Below are 18,350 nucleotides of genomic sequence, written 5' to 3' on the forward strand. Positions count from 1 at the left end.
GTGTTCGGCTCCTGTGTTAGGTACCCCTGATTACAGTAAGCCGTTCACGTTATATGTTCACGAGAGGGAAGGTTGTGCTTTGAGTGTCTTAACGCAACCTTTTGGTGGTAAGCAACGTCCATGTGCATATTTTTCCTCGACCTTAGACCCAGTAGCTAGAGCATTGCCGAGTTGTTTGAGAGCAACTGCGGCAGCTGCGGTCTCTATCCGACAATCAGCAGGATTGGTCATGGATAATATGCTTACGGTGATGGTTCCGCATGCAGTCGATACTCTTTTGAATCGAACGAAAACTCAGCACTTGACGAGTGCGAGGTTATCTGGGTACGAATTGACGCTCTTGGCAAGCCACATTCAGATAAAGCGTTGTAATGTCCTAAATCCGGCAACTTCGTTACCAATTAGTGCAGAGTCAGATGAAGTAGCAGAACATGACTGTTACTTGCGGACAGAAGAGGAAACAAAAGGTCGAGTGGACCTTAAAAACACCCCATTGGAAGACCCGGACGGCACCCTGTATGTGGATGGGTCATGTTTTAAATTGCCGAATGGTGATGTGACTACTGCTTATGCCGTTGTAACGTTGAATACTGTTGTTGAGACTGCGAGATTGAATCAGAATTCTGCCCAAGCTGCAGAGCTGATTGCTCTCACTAGAGCATGTGTATTAGCAAAAGGGAAACGTGTGAATGTGTACACCGATAGTCAGTACGCTTTCGGTGTAGCGCATAGCTTTGGACGGTTGTGGCGAGAGCGTGGTTTCTTCACGTCGCATGGCACGAAAATACAGCATGGCCAGCTTGTGAACGATCTTTTGGATGCATTGACTTTGCCTGCTCAAGTTGCAATTGTTAAGTGTAGTGCGCATCGTAAAGTGACGGATGATGTTGGTCGTGGTAATGCGTTTGCAGATGAGATTGCTAAGGAGACTGCCCGGAACCTTAGCACTCGAATGTATGTGACGAGTTCGGTTAGGTGGCCTACAGAATCGAGTATGTGTGAGGATACTATAGAGAGTGTGAAAGCAATACAGAATGAGGCCACTGATACTGAAAAGACGAAGTGGAAAGAAAGTACGGGAAGGTTGGATGTGAATGGTTGCTGGATTGATTTGTCAGATCAGAAAAGATGGATGTTGCCTGATGCGTATGTACTGGCCGTTGTGACAATGGCACACGGGTTAGCACATATTAGCGCGAAAGGTATTTGCAAGTTGTTGGCTGCTGTGTGGAAGAATGATGGCATTACGAAATGTGCTGAACGTTTGGTGAAGAATTGTATGGTGTGTATAATGTACAATCCTGGCAAAGGAACCCCAACTCCCCCTGGCAGTTTTGCTCCTCCTTCGTATCCCTTTGAGGTGATCCAATTGGACTTCATCCATATGGAGCGATGCAATAACCTGAAATACGTTTTGGTTGTGGTTTGCGCATTCTCCCGATGGATCGAGGCCTATCCCCTCAAAGATAATACTGCTTTGTCTACTGCGAAAATCCTACTGAAGGAATACTTTCCTCGGTATGGAATGCCTAGAGTCGTGTGGTCAGATAATGGAAGTGAGTTTGTTGGAAGTGTGATGAAGAGTGTGTGTAAGGGCCTTGGAATTAATCAGAAATTCCATAGCGCCAATCATCCTCAGTCAGCTGGATTGGTTGAAGGGTACAATGGCACCCTTAAACTAAAGCTAGCGAAGATTCAGGCTACGACTGGACTTTCGTGGCCTGACGCTTTGCCTCTAGCATTACTGTCAACTAGGGCGACTGTACACTCCCGAATAGGGCTTAGTCCCTATGAAATAGTGTTCGGCCGTCCTGCGAATGTGTGGGGGGTTCCTAGGCCAGGAATATTCGTTGATCTTGAGTATCCGATGTTGATTGACTACTTACATGACTTGACTGCTAAACTGAGGTTAATTCATCAACAGGTTTACGACGCCTTGCCGACGCAGACGGAGGGTCCAGGCCACCAGCTCCAGCCCGGGGATTGGGTGGTTACTCGTAACTTCTCACGCAAGAACAATCTGGACCCCCGTTTCACCGGACCTTACCAGGTGCTCCTGGCCACGAGGACTGCCGTTCGTCTTGAGGGGCGGAAGAATTGGGTACATGCTACCCATTGTAAGCGAGTCCCTATTCCTTTGCCGGCAGACCCGTGGGTGAGGAAAGGCATTGCGTCAATAGAAGCAGAAACATTGCCGGCGTTTGTACCTTTTAGCGACGCACAGCTTGTTGGAGAACCCTCAGCGCAGCAGAAAGCCACTGTTGAACACTTGTCAGCAAAAGACTCAAGACCAGATCAACCAACTGATCAGCAGGACGCTGTCTCTTCAACGGATCCTTTGTTCGACGAGCAGACACGTCCCGGGAAACATCGATATTCTTTGCGATCTCACACTAAGGACAAATAAAATTTTCTTGCTTTGCTGAAATTGATAACTGCAATATCCTCGTTTCCCCTGATCAATTTTGAACATTCGTATCATTGAAACTTGTTTTGTACATATATCTAGCTTCTTCCTTGTATCTTTTTCCTTCCACAGCTGAGAAATATTGTGCTTATATAAATACATATTGTGTATTGAGGGCCGTAGGGCCGCGCGCGTACTTCCTTCTGGACAGTAGGTCTTGACGCTAGGTTAAAGGCCGTCGGTTCCTAGGAACTCCTGGGGATTGACTGTTGCTGCACAGAACGAAGTGCGTCAAGAAACGTTGCGGACGGTCGTAGGGAAATGGCATGTTCGAAGCTGAATGATTTGGAAGGAACTCAGGCGTATAGAGTCCAGCTGCAGGAACTCAGTCGTACTAAATGTTTTGTATTCCAATTGTTTGTATTGTTTTTGACTGCTTCTGCATTTTTGGCGGGTGGGGTGTATTACACTATGTCTTACTTCTTACTTGCTACCCCTGCTCCTACTCCTTACCCTAACCTTACTTCTACTACTTCTACTGCTTCTCCCCATTCCTTTCACATGTTACCGGAACACGAACAGGCTAGACGTGTAGAATTCCGCAACAATTCCTTTATCCAGCTCCTCCATCAGCATCAGTTAGTGGTTAACACTACTAATTGTTGGGTGTGTGGGTTGATGCCACATACTACGGGTAAGGGAATTCCATATCTGGTGTTACCTTATAGTTCCCAAGGGTCAGCTCGAGCATTCCAAACAATGTTTCGAAGCGCACTGGGTTTCCACCCCACTCAAGAACAACGTTCCCCCAACTCTGGTCCTACCTCGTATCAGAGGCTGCTATCGATGGCAATAGAGGATATGGAAGATGAGATCCATGATCCTTTTCTTATCCCTAAAGAAGAGGTACAAGCCTATAGGGTCCTAAGTAGAGGGGAATATAGTATGTTCACTAATGAAAAGCAGCTTAAAAGCTCGCCTCCAATATGGGTCGTACCCCACACTGGTAATCTTTGTCTTGTGGGTCGTGGTTCGCAAGCCTCACTTGGAGCAAGTGCTTGCACTGAAAGTTACGTTCTGCCAATGTTCCCGTCCCCTGTGTTTCTGGCTGCCAAGGGTACATACTTTATCTGTCATGATCGTGCATACACATGGTTGCCCGCAGACTTCATGGGCTCATGTTTCATTGCAAATCTGTTGCCTCCGACGTTCACTGTAGATGCCGATTATCATAAGACTAGAGTTGTACGAGGCGTAATTAGCGAAGAGGATACTGCCGGTCAAGAGGCAGGAGACTTTTTCAAGGGTTTCCTCCCGTTTTGGGGACCTATGGTTAATAGTAGGAACCTGAGACATTTGACTCGAGTGGTAGAATCGACAGCTAATATTACTGCCAGTGCCCTTGGTAATATCACCACAGAACTTCAGGCAGAGAGACTTATGACGTTACAAAACCGTATGGTTTTAGATGTCGTCTTGGCAGATCGCGGTGGGGTATGTAAAGTGATCCATTCGAGCTGTTGCATTTTCATTCCAGATAATGCTCCTACTGTCTATCAAGCCATCTCGAAGTTGCATAAGATCTCCGAATCCATACACGTGGATGTAGGGGATTGGACACTACTTGGATGGTTTTGGGGCCTGATGTCGACTTGGGGTTGGAAGATTCTGACGATCATCGGGGTTGTGGTAGTGTTCCTGTTCACGTGTTGCCTTTGTGTGCAGTGTGGTCCTGCCTTATGTGGCCTCTGTGCTACAACGTGTATGAGACAACCATCTGTTACCAAGGGGACTCAGTTGGACAGAGCTATGCTACAACGACATCTTGATGGTCTGATGAATATCGAATATGATTCCGACTAGTGCTTGCCTACATGAGGGCAAAAGGAGCGTCTGAGGTTCCGTGACAATTGTAAGTGGTGTTTTCGACTCGCACGAATATGGTCGAGTCTGGTATCTATGAACCGCAAATGACGAGTTTAGTAAGTGTGTGCAGTTTCGCTGTGCTAACTTAAACCGTTCGTTTGTTACGTGGGTTTTTCATCTGTACCCACGGGTTCCATCTTAGATACGGCATCCATTTTGTCTCTTGCCCTCAAGTAGCCAGCGAACGGACGCTGTCCGCTTCGCGACCCTGGGACTCCCAAGATATTTGCGGAAGACACATGTTCTTTGAAAGTGTCTTTATGACGAGGGGGTTGCTGCTGTAAGGCAGATGGCGCCGCTCGAGGCTCATCTTGCCACACGGACTTATTGTCTCAGCCGTGCATCTCATTAGGCACGTCCCTTTGATGCCTGTATCTCGTGCTTCCCGACACCTCCCCTTTTACACCCTTTCCGATCTCCCCACTGTCTCTGTCTTCCTCTGCACCTGTCTTCGTTCCTATTTCGATCTACTTTACTGCTGATTGGAATTTGCTAATGGTGGGAAGATGGGTTTTTACAGTTGGGAACCGCCAAATGTTTCCGCACTTATGTTCCGGACCTTATGTGTTTCAAAGTGACCAAAGCGACCCCTCTGAGAGCTAAATGTGGGAACCGGGTTGTAAACTATTGTGTCTCATGTTATCCTATGGGTAAAAACTGTATAAAAGGAGCGATCCACAAAACCAATTTGAAGCAGTCTCCCCGAACTACACTCGATGTACTTCCTGTGACTTCTGTGTTCCCTGCAGTAAATAAACCTTGACTCTTTGACGCCGAAGGAAGTGTCCCGTGTCTCTGTGACTTGTACGCCGGAGCAGGTTACCCACGAAGGTTTCAGGTGTTGTGCCCTGGCACCGCTGGGTCCAAAAGAACCCAGTCCTTCAACTCAGTGGAGGAATATGAAGTTAAGAGAATTCTAGACTCTAAGATCAGGAAGGGACAGCTTTTCTATTTAGTGGACTGGAAAGGTTTTGGTCCTGAAGAACAATCCTGGGAACCCAGCTCTAATGTTCATGCAGCCAGACTAGTGAGAGAGTTTCACAAAACTTATCCACACAAGCCTAGGAAGGGGGTTTTGGTGGGGGGTACTGTCAGGATTGGACCCAGGGCAGGCAGTTCTTCGCAGATTTCCTCCATCAGCAAGTATTCCCCCCCTTCCCTTAACTGGACATTACTAGTGGCGAGTTATCGTTTCGCCTTGGAACATCCACTTCCTTGTTGCCAGTGTCAGGGGACCAGTTAGCGTTCTAGTGTTTTCCTTAGAACGCCGTCTCTGTGACTTGGAGCGCGAGCGTTCGAAAAACGGCGCACTTCAACGGCATTATCCCTGAGAGGCGAACGTATTCTTTCGCGCTCTCTCTCAAAGTATAGATTCATAGTTTTTGTGAGTTGTTCAGTCAGGATAGGTGTTTCCGTAGTTCCTTTCACCTTCCTGTGTATTTTCCTAGAGCCCGGCGGCATTTCCCGGCTGCCCCCTTTTCCTCACGTTATATTTGCTTGAGCCTCTCGGACTTTAACGAGGCTTCTCCCTTTCCCTCAGCCTAGCTTGCAGCTCTCCGCCCCTTTGTCCCCACTCTTCGATTTTGGTCTCTTCACTGGGGCGCCTGGAGCGACTTCGTCATTCTTCAGTCAGCTGTACTCGAGCGCTGAGTACTCCAGAGACCAGATCCCGCTGAGCCTTCACAAGCGGCTAGCTGCCTCATGTCGGTGAGCTCGAACCAGTTTGGTTATTTCTAGAACTGTATTCCTGTTGCAGATTCACAGTGTTCTTGAGCTTATTTGAAGACTTGCACTAGTTGACAGCCATAAACTTTCTTTGCCTTCTTGGATCTTCCCTGTTTGAACTTTCGGTGAAATATATGTCAGGAGCTGCTAACTCAATTCAAGGACAGTTACTTCATGTAGATGAAAATATATATATATATTCTTGTGTACCTCCAATTTCTCCGGTGCAGCTGGACAGTTCACTACCTTCTACTTCTCCTGGTCAACTGGTCAGTTCATCAATCATCATCTAAATAGTAGAGAAACAAGGCCTATAGAGAGCAGCTAAAGCTCACACTCACACAGGTAATAAAGGTCAGGTTTCTTAGGAGAGAGTTTAGGAACTAGGGTATTGAGGGGTCAGAACTTAGTAATGTTGTCCTTATGTTTTACAGAATAATCTACACCATTCCTTGAGCGGGAGAAGATTTATGTGTGAGCAGTCTCTCTGTTTGTTATCCACTTCCCCTTTCCCTGTTATCACTGTTGCAAGAGAAATCCGGCACAGTGGTGAAGGGGAATTGGGAGCTTAGCATCTCCTTGGGTCTGATACTCCAGCGGAGCCGGAATCTTCAGGTACCTTCTGACACTTAGATTAGAGAAATTAAGAACAATATCACCTGATCTTCAGGTACATACTCAACCGTATACTGTTGCATCGCACGATATTAGATCCACACAGAAAGACAAACAAAATACAAAAAGAACATGAATGTGTCATATTCCCATGAATAATATACTGTGATGAGTGCACATTCACATGTATAAAGACAAACATTGCCAATTAGCAGACTCACCCAAATTTGATGGTTGAGAGGCTTCACCCCACCTGGCCACAGCGCAGGTATGAGGAGCACCGCTCTACAAAGAATTCACAAGTAACATCTTTAGAGCAAAATATCAAAAGTTAAAATGAGTTCACAAGGTGGCAGAATGCTCGGTATGTCCTTCACAGTCCACATTAGTAAAAATGTGGACCATCCCACTAGCATTCAACTCCATCGATCCGAAAATGGCAGACCAAGTCAGGGATAGCATTGTTATAGAAAGCTAAGCGTTTTGAAAACTACGCTTGTCAGCGTGTTAGTTCACTAGTCGAGTAAAAATACCCCATAAGTGTCAGCCTGATCGCCTCTAGGCATCGCGCTTGTAGTGTAAATGGTCAGCGTGGGGGATCGAAATGTAGGAGCGCGATGGGCGTCCCAGCATTTTAGTGCACTGATCCTGCGCTGATCCTGGCGCGATCGATATCTATCATTGTTATAGAAAACCAAGCGTTAGCGTGTTTGTTCACTATTCGAGTAAAAATACCCGTCAACCTAATCGCTTCTAGACATCGCGCTTGGCGTTATTAAGAACAGACAGGGAGTGCTTGAGCGCGATAGGTGTTCCAGCGCGTCTGTGCGCTGATCCTGATGGTGGCGCGATCGGTATCTGGCAGCGCATTGTCAGTCAGGCAGCGTGCTCAGAAAGGGCTAGCGCTCGCTTACCTGTCCGTCGGTGTCTCCTGGCAGTCAGCTGTACTGTCTGGGGGGGCACCGACGTTTCTCCAAAAAGGACTAATATGCACTTCCTCGTTGCGCATAACGAGATGGCAATCACGTGGTATGATCACGTGATCACGGGCATGCTGGGATATGTAGTCCCTACAAGGATTAGTGCATAATGTAGACTATCAAGCAGATAGATCTAAGCGCAAGTGTATGTCTAGCGAATTCAAATAAGTAATCCATAACCAAAAAAGGGGGTGCTTAGAGGTAGAGCAAGAGAACTAGCGAATACCCATATGGTTAACTATTTTGAAGTACATGTTTTGTATTGAAAACTCACAGGGACATCCAGGGAATGGGTTCAATAAGTCCCTCTTTATCACTGTTGAGACGGTACACCCACTTCTGTTCAATTTTGAACAGGAACCGGCTGATGTCAGTGCAGGATAGGGGTATTTGCGGTTGTTCTAGAACAGTCCAACAGAAATCTTCAGGGCCATGTCCCTTTTCCAAGAAGTGTGCGGTGAGACGGGTGGCTTGTTTTTTACACCGCACCGTGCTTTTATGTTCCTGTAACCTCGTCCTGATTTTACGGGTCGTCATACCGACGTATCGCAAAGAACATGGACAGGTTATCAAGTATATTAGATTACTGCTGTTGCAGTTGGTAAATCTCTTCTGTGTCCAAGGGCGATTGGTCCCGATGTCGACCTCAGTGGATTTCCTGGTTTGGGGACAGACACTGCACGCCCCACATGGATGATGTCCAGAAACTGGAGGTAAGTCCCACAGCGTACCCACTTGCCTAGGTTCTTTGTTTCGTGGGCGCGTGTGGACCAATTGATCTTTTAAATTTTGTCCTCTTTTGAAGGCAAAAATGGGTAGAGCTTGCACAAAATGTTTATATGAATTTGTATTTGTTAAATGATTTATTCTGTCATGTCCAATTTTATGCTGTGCTTTTATGAGAAATTATCTCGAATAAAGCTTGTACAACCAACACATAGCCCCATGCATTCCTATGAGAGGGCAGGCCACTCTCACCACACATACACAGAGAGCGCATGCACTGGACCACAGTGAAAATGTGCGCAGAAGCCTACAATCACCAACACCAGGTTACAGAAACAGGCTAGGCAAAGGCAAACAGTTTCAGGGTAAACCTGCCAAAAGGGCCAAGTTCAACATATTCTATTTGAGTTGCATCAGTGGCCAAAACCTCTGATATTGTGTGGTGACTTTAACATACTCTCCACCTGCAGCTTGATTTTCCTGTCTAGGATGCTACAAGGGACTTATTTCAAAGAGATTAACTCTTAGTCAACGAGTGGTATCACAATTTCACACTCTTAAGTATCCAGGGGATATCAAATTTGTTTCGAACACAACATAAATGCATGGAAGGTGAAGATAAAACAGAGCTAGAGAAGGAAGGTTTGTTCTGAAATAAATCTTTACTTTGTAAAAGTGACAAGGGATGTAAACATAAATTAATTCAAGCAAAAAAAGTCATGAACAAAGAAAGACTAAAAAAATTTTCTATGGTTCATAACCATGAATATCAGCTCCAGACAATTCAAGCAAACAACCCAGATTAAACAAAAAAAAAAAAAAAAACGTGGTTGTAAGTTGGCGTCTAACGACAGCATTAAAGGAGATGATAGCAAGATATCGACGTTTCGGTCTTTGTTGTGTTCATCGATAAGACCATCATCAGGACGATGTTTTGTTTCAATGCTGTAAACAACTCCCTATGTAAAAATAAATCAATTATTATAGACCAATTAAAAACAAATTAAATTAACAATTTCATAAACCCTACAAAAGCTCTGGACACATATTACATAAAAATTAAGGACAGTATCAACCCCTTCCCGGTGATACCTCCATCCAGTCTAAAAATCAATGAACAGTCAATATGACTGAGTACAAGTTTGTGCGGATATTAGGTCTAATAACCTAACTAAATCACTCCATCAAACATCTATAAATAATCATAGTTTAAAAAAAGGTAAATCAAAAGCAAGAAATTCTGTATCATTCAAAGACATGTAAAAGACTAAACCTTAATGAGTGTCATGATGGAATCACTTATACATGTACATTCTTCCTTATGTATCAAGACATCTTATTCAGGACATTTTCCCAAACGATCTCTTTCTATTAATTCAGATGACATACTTCTTGAAGTGCACATCATGTAGGCAAAACAACAGTGTCGTGAGTTAGCAATAGTTAAAGGATTACACTACAACAGCTCAGAACAAATCTTCTGTACTTTGGAACAAGACTGCATTTTTATATCAGGAAAACAAGATTGTGACACAAAAATATAATCGAGATTGTCATCATAAATCGCATTCTCATCTCCCAACATAGAGCATTAAACTATAGCTCTAGGCATGTGTAATTATCAATGGCAAGTGACATACCATAGGGTGTTTAGAGGGGACCGCGTTTGGGTGTTCAAGCGGTCTATGAAGAAATCTACAGAGAGAAAAAAGACTCTATTAGTCTAGGTGACGAAGACCTAAAGTGCTTAGAAATTAAACTAAATTAAAATAAATCTACCTCAAAATAAGGCGGATGTAAGCCCACGTTTTTCGGCTTTCGAATGTGTTGGTTAGTCCAGGCCAAATAGTGCACTGTTCTATCTGCAAACAATGATATTGATTTGTATTAGGACAGTAAAAACGCGTAGAATTAATATTTCCACGAGTATTTGTTACCAAAAAACCGCTGATAGAAGAATGAGGCTCTGCGCAGTTGTCAATAGGTCGGGTGCTAAGTAAGTAAGAGTTACTTTCTGCTTCCGCTTAACGAAGCTCAACGGGTTTAAATAAAGTCAAGGGAAATGAAACTCAGCGAAGTTATTTGAAAGGGGAACATTTATTTTAAATAACTGAGACTAAAAGTTGATCTCTGCCGCCGTTTTTCTGTACTAAACGTCTATAGATTCTAATCTAAAGCGCAAAACCTCGCATCTAGCTTATAAGTGTACTTACTTCGGAAAAAACTCGAGCAACACGGAAAAATCACCATCGGTTCGTCTCGATACACTGACTGAACCACGGGTCGGGGTTGTTTATACTGACTGACCCGGAAGTGAATAAATTGCGAAAAATGCTCACTGGCTAAATAGCTCTAAAATGTTAAATAATGTGAGTAAACACATTATACAAAGAGCGATTTAAACATTTAGTCGAGCAAGGAGCATGAAGCAATTAACAAATTATTTATCGCAAGAGTCGGCTGTTGTTCACGTCTAAGGAACTCGCCATTTTGGATCTGGTTACAATGCCAAAAACTAACGGTGGACATATCGTGTGGCTAAAAGACGGGGGCCATATTGGAATGGGAATCAATCTAATCTAGTGGGTCAAATAAAAAGTGTAGAGAAATTCAGTTGTTAGGATGACAAAAACGATCATCACACAGAATGCATATTATTAACTAAACATACATTGATTAAACATACATTGATTATCATCATTTGATGGACATATTGAACAGTTCCAGTTTGCCTGATACTCTCAGCTAAGGCACGCCAGAGCGTGCCATTCTGTGTAGGAATTGAGGCCCCTTTTGACCGAATCGGCTAGGCAGATCCAGCATTGCTCTTTGATAGTCAATAGATGATCAACATTCGGTTGTCTGATATTGGGTTTGATAACTTCTACAACCCACCAATGAAAATCATTCTCAGTGTGGTTTTTAAGAGAAAAATGCTCCACTAGTGGAGCATTTTTGGTATGGCAGCGAATCCTCGATTGGTGTTGTAGGATTCTTTTTTTGATAGGTTGAGTTGTCTTACCGAAATACCTCATACCACATGGGCATTGAATGCAGTAAACGACATTCGTCGTATTGCAATTTGAAAAGTTCCTGAGTTTGTAGCATTTGTTGTTCAACTCAAACTGTTTGATGTTGGAAGTAGTGTTACAGGCTAGACAATGATTACATTTGCAATGTCCCTGTAGGGGGCTCAATTGTCGCATATTGTCCACTAGGTCAGAGTCTTTTTTGTACTTGTACGCATGAACTAGCCTATCACTTAAATTTTTAGCTCTCTTAAAAGCAAAGAGTGGCTTATCAGTCAATTCAGGTAAGTCTGAGAGCAGAGACCAGTTCTTGGAAATCACTTTTTTGATAGAGTTCGTGGAAGTTCCAAAGGTTGTGACACATACTAGTTTTGGTTCTGTGGCTTTGGCTTTCACTTGTAATAGTGATTCTCGATTATTGTACCAGGCCCATTTCAAAGATTGTTTCAAAAGCCTGTTGGGGTAGCCACGGGCAAGTAGTTTCTGTTTCAGTATTCCAGCTTCCTTGAAGTAATCGGTTCTTCTTGTGCAGTTTCTGCGAAGACGCAAAAACTGCCCAAAGGGCAAACCATCACGTAAGGCCTTAAGGATGGCAGCTGTCATATTTCAGCAGTGTGTTTTTAGCCGTAGGTTTGGTAAACAAGGTCGTATACAGAATGTTCTCTTCAGTAACTTTAATAGTGATATCAAGGAAATCTATGCTCAATTTATCAGAAACCAGGGTGAACTTTAGATTGGGATTCTGAATGTTAATCCAATCGTGAAATTTCTTCAATTCTAGAGGGGTTCCATGCCAAATGAGGAAGATATCATCTATGTAACGTAACCAACATCTAAGGTTGGTAACGAATGGGTTGTTAATACCATAGATGAATATATCTTCAAAATTGGAAACATAAATATTTGCTATATCGGGCGCAAAAACTGCGCCCATGGCTACTCCCTTCTGTTGTTGGTAGAAGGTTTTTTTGTGAATGAAGAAATTCTCACAAAGAGGTATTCGCAAGAAATCTATGATGAAGGCAGAAGGGACCTGATGAGGTCTTTCTCTATTCTCCAACAGTGATAGTAAGATATTTAAGACTTCCTCTTGAGGGATGTTTGTGTATAGGCTTTCAATGTCCATACTTACTAGAAGTTCAGTATCACTGTCAAAGGGGATGCCTTCAACTTTGTTTATCACTGCCATAGTGTCCCTTATATAGTTCTCCTTTTCAGTAGCAAAAGGGCGGATGAAGAAATCTGCATATTGTGCCAGGGGCTTGAGAATAGAGTTGCACCCTGACACAATAGGACGCCCAGGGGGACTAGTTATACTCTTATGAATTTTGGGCAGTATGTATATTGCCGGGACTGTGGGAGCTTTGTTGATTAAAAAAGCTGCCTCCTTTTCACTTAACCAACCACTATTGACTCCTGTTGCTGATAGATTTCGGATTTTGACTTCTAGTTGTGTTGTTGGATTGCCTGGTAATTTTTTAGGTCGAGCTCTCGACCTATTGTCACTGAGTTAGCTCTGAAGGGAAGTCGATTGGTGCACGAGTGCGGATTGCTCCTCGTGGACGCGCATGCCCAGCCTCCCGGAGCCGTGCACATCTCCAGAAGCCGATTGCCAGGGTCAGCCATGCCTCTCCAGTCACACGCGCACACACACTGCATACACGCACACACACACACACTGCATACACACACGCTCACACACAGGTGCCAAGCCCCCAAGCCCCACTTACCGCCTCTCCTGACTTCTGCTACCATCCACTTTGTGAGAGTGGGCGCGGGCTTCTCCAAAAGACGGAAGTCCCGCCCCACGACTGCCGTGAGCGTGCACATCCCGAGACCGGAAGTTCGGGAGAGTGCACGCTCACGGATTGTTTTAGGACTTGTGCCCTGGTAATGACCAGCCGCCCCATCTCCACCTGGCAGAAATATTCATCACCTCCGAACCGAAGGGACAAAACCCCTCCAAAAGCATCAGTAGCTGCAGAGTTACCAAAAAAAGAAAAAAACTCGAAAAGCTACCTATATTTTCCAACCTAGAAAACAGAGCAACAAACCGTCAGCCATTAACCTTGACCCGGCTTAACATTCAGTTACTGTGTATGGCAGTACACAGACAGCCTTTTGGGCGCGCTGCTCTTCTGGTGTTTACGGTGCAGAAGTTCATGACTTTTGTCAGGTTCCGGGTGGGGCGCGGGGACTGATCTAAAAAGTCAGCCAGACTTGGAAAGTGCATGAAGTGGTGGAGTTCGTGCGGTGGGCTAATGGAGCAGCATCTTTCCCTGCACCCCGAGTAACAACACCCCTCGAAGCCCGGCCGGCATGGGGTGCAAGGGCAGCAAAATGAGAGGCTGTCTGCGACCGCGGAGGAAGGTAACGGGCGGGAAATCCGCATCTTTTTTGTTTGTTTTTAGTTTCCTTTTTAAAAGTTTCGCACAAGTTGAGGAAGTGGCTGTGGATGGGGGCAGCTACGGAGGGGGTGACGGAAGCCCTAGGGAGGGTATGGAGGGGCTAAAGGACCGGGGGATGAGAGGAGGGCGCCGAGCCGTGCTGGTGGGGAAGGGTTATCTAGTGGAGATGTTTCCGTTATGCATAGTCGGGGGTCGACGGATAGGGGCTCAAAAGATCCGCTCTTAGACAGCAGAGTGGACTTTTCGTGCAGTTTAATTATTTGTGGATCGCATAAAAATACATTTTACTCGATTAACGTAACGGGAGAAGTTTGAATCGGTGCGTGCCTCTTCCAAAACACACGATCCTCCCCCACACTCTGCTGCGGTGCGAGGGCACGCACTGGCGTGGCTTCTGATAACCCCTGCCTCCTCCACGCCCCCGGATCCTACCTCCTGTCACTGATGTCAGGATCTGTCAAGCCTCCCTTTCTGTCGCGCATCCTTAAAATAGCCGGGGGGATCCTTTCTTCTGTCGAGCGCGCGACTTTCTTCAGAACATTACAGCGACCGGAGGGAGGGCCCCGCCCTCCCCCTTAAAAGCACAACAATAGGGACTGACCCCGTGTCTTGTTTCTGGCTCCGAGAGTCCATATTTTTACTATATACTGCATCCAAACAATTCCTGGAAGCCCCCAACGTCTCCTAGGAGTGTTGGCAATAACACCCGGGTAACCTGTTCCAGGGTAATGCATAACTGTAGTGTGTGTACACATAACAGCACGTGAAGGGGGACTTTTCAGTCATGTAGACAACAGTTGCTGAGAGCCCCTTCCATTTATTACAAGTCAGCAGTGGCTGGAATATCCCTTTTTTGTGTCTTTAGTGGATGAAATAAGACACCCATGTACTTACTCTTTAGTGCATCTCAATAACAGCTTTAGTTCACCTGCTTCATCCAGCGTGTGGCTACAATAGCTGAAGGCCCAGGGTCACTTGAGTGAATTCTATAATAATAATGCACGAGGGCCCATGTCACCACAGTAGTGCTCGCCGATGATGGATGGAGCGAGCGCCTCTTTCTTCTCCACAGCGGAAAAGCGCCTTTTCTCTTTTTTTTCATCAGTTCATGGAGAAATCGGTTTCAGTGTCTGACAGTAGCTTGAGGTCGCTTTTCTGTAATCCATGACAGCATCCCTTGGGAACCTCCTTTCCCTTCTTGAGTGGAGGGAAGTCATTTGTTTCTTTCCTTATTAATATCAATGACCTGCTACCTGGTATGGTCAGGTCCATTGGACTCTTGTAGCGATGGAGGAAGACATTATGTACAATTGGTCACTAAATGATGGGGTCAGAAGAAAAAAAAATATGAAGCATGTAATTCATCACTGTCCGCGGCACTATGACTTCACCATCTGCCATTTTAACCTGCAGAACTGTCTGGGCAGAGCTAGCACCCCATTAACAGCAGCTTAGCCATCATTATGCAGAAAACACAGTGGCTGCAAACCTGCATAATTTCAGTAGCCCTGGGTATGGTGGGTGCATTGCTTTCTGGCTCCCTGTCTCCATGTGGACGTCGAAAGTTCTTTCACTAGGTTGTAGGATGGGGGCAGAGTGAATGTAAATAGATAGCAGGGCAGGATTTCCTGGACTGCCTGCACAAAAACACAACAAGCCTTCTGGTTCTAAGTCGCACGTCACACGTCTTCACGGGCGCCTTTGTGAGCTAATGTAGTAACAACCACTTGCCCCAGTGCCATACTTAACACTTTCAAATGTTACTTTTTATTCAACAGTTTGCTCTTTATCAAAATTATGCATTTTGCGTTACTTTTTGAAACAGGTGTGCACCTTGCATGAAACATCTCGAAAGATGCTAGTGGGAGACTTTTTCGCAGAAAAATTGTTGCAAAGAAAACATTTCTGTTCAAACCCGCTCTTGTGTCGGAATCTTGTGTGAATTTTTCATGCAAATTACACGACCAGTCAAAAAAACAAAAGATACACAAGATACCCAACCCACATTTCGCTCTGAAAGTTTAATTTCACAACCTTTCAATGAAACTATGTTACAGTTCGCCAAAAAATGCAGTCTTTTATTGGAGAAAACGGCTAGGTTGCTGTAGGTGTCACGCATGGCAGGGCGCTCCTTCCACGTATACAAAAACTTTTTCCTACCACTAAACCTCAGGCATCTTCTTGTGCGAGATTTGATCTTTTTCGATGAAAATCTGCTTTAATGACTATTGTTTCCCAGGTTTGAAGTGTTATGACAGCATTTGATTGCGGTGCGACTGGCCTCCAAGGTGTGAGACTCACCTTATCAGCCAGTCTGTGCTCACACTGAGTCTGAGTGTGCTCATCCTGAAGTACTCGAAACTCACTGAATGTTTGGTAATTCCCATGATCGTGTTGAAATAGTAGGAAAAGAGACAAACGGGATTGTCATGCTTCTCATGGAAACCAATTTAATTTAATGCTCGTTTATTAATGTGCCTTAACATTATCACAAACAGCGCTTTGTCACTGACTTACCTTCTTTGATTTCTTTCTTGAATTAACAATTCTTCAGTGTTGTATGGATTATAGTTGACGAATAACCCCAGGTAGCACTTTCCAGGCTGGGAAATTGAATTCAGTGTTGCAGCTTTGTAGCAATTTAAATGTAAATACCAGGTGTTACTAGCTCTGTGGTACTCATTTTATCATCTTCGGGAGTGGCATCAAGACACTGTGCCTTTGTGTACGTGCTTACGTCCCCCCTGGGGAATTCCACACTTTATTTCCAAGAAGTTAGAGGCACATAGAGGCACATATATAAGCAATAGACGAGCAGCTCTCTACAAGAATATGCCTGCCCTAATGTACTCTTTTACATACTCTTACATGCCTTTCTGAATTGGACACAGAACATCAAAAAATTAAATATTCAGGAAATATTTACGTACATTTACATCTACAGGTAGTACAAACCGGAACGACTGTGCTCTCTTTGCACTTTTACCTATAGGATCATGTGTGTTTAGGGGCTGATTCTCAAAGTTTTTTAAAAATACATGAAGTGTTCTCCTGTGGTACTAATTCAGGTAGTCACTGATGCTTTTGTGAATCGGTCCCTCTGGGTGGGACGGAGGCTTGCTCAAGCTGCATTTGCAAAAAGCTTGCCCTACTGCTGAACATGCCCAGTATGAGAAAGCAAACCCTTTTGCTGCTTGTGAAGTTTGAGGATCAGGGTTTCGGTAATGCTGCTCATGGTGTAGGTGGATATATTTTAATCCATGGATAATCTTGCTATGTGTAGAAAACTTGCTTCCCCTACATCCTTAGACAGTGGAAATAATTACTGTCTGCTGATCATGCAATGTGTGAAAAAAGCTTTAATGCTAGCCGCGCTGTGTGTGTAGGACACCTGCCTATACTGCTTGTCTTGCTCTGCAGACGAAGCACGTGATGCTCTTAACAGTGAGATGTGTGGGGGAATTTTCCCTATTATTTCAATTGTATTGTGCAATATAAACTTGCTGCACCGCTGCTTAACCTATGTGCAGAAGAATGTCCACACTTTTCCTACCCATCGTAGCAGGTCCTGCAGGAATACCCACAGCGAACACCGCCAACCAAAATAATTATACTGCACCAACATGTTTTCCCTGCGGTGATGCTGCCAGGTAACGTTTGGAGAAGTTCCAACAGGGAAAATCATGGGTCCATGCTAAAAAGCTACTTGACCTCGTGTAACCACCCAATAATGAATGTACCTACAATCTTAGATTGAGGGCCTCTGTATTTGTTGTGAAGGTCTGGAAGCATGAGGCAAGGTTTGAATTTGCTTACCACCCATGGTTGCAACCAAGGTCTCCATAAGGGCTTGGTAGCCATGCATATTGAACAGTACAGAGAGTACAACTCTTGTCCAAAATTACCGGGATTTAAAGACAATAAGATGCCTGGGGCCTGTCCACCCAGGATATCTTTACACTATAAGTGCAAAAGGTGCTTTTGTAGCATCGGTGTCCATTAAAATTGGTCCATACTTGAATAAATAATCCCCTTGCTTCAGCAGGGAATTATAGTGAAATTTCCTGACAATCACAAGCCTTTTACCCCTAAAAAAAACAGGGCTGTGTCAAGAGCTGGTGAAGAGTGAGTGGGGCTACTTCGATGCTAGAGAGCTGTGGGGCATTAAAGCTCCCAGAAGGAGGAAGGCTGATACTCCAAGTGTATGATTCATATAGAAACCATAACTTCACCATGAATCAATAAAAGTATCTGGGGATTATTGCGTAACTGACAGCAGGGCTAGTCAATATTCCTAGTTAATAGAACTCGAACTCACTAACTTAAATAAATAGAGGAGTTCAAAATGAAGGCAAAGTGCTATAATTAACATTATTAATTCACTCAAAGTTTTGTAATGCTATTAACAGAAGGATTGTAAATGTTCACCTGTACTTCTTTGTAGTCAGTTGCCTGTTGTGAGAGTTTCAGGTGATCGCCAGTATCAGAAGGTTCAGACTGCGTTGAGGGCAATTGCATGTGGTGTCCCATTGAA

The sequence above is a fragment of the Lissotriton vulgaris genome, chromosome 11 (assembly GCF_964263255.1).
Source record: "Lissotriton vulgaris chromosome 11, aLisVul1.2, whole genome shotgun sequence".
In the NCBI taxonomy this organism is placed as follows: Eukaryota; Metazoa; Chordata; class Amphibia; order Caudata; family Salamandridae; genus Lissotriton; species Lissotriton vulgaris.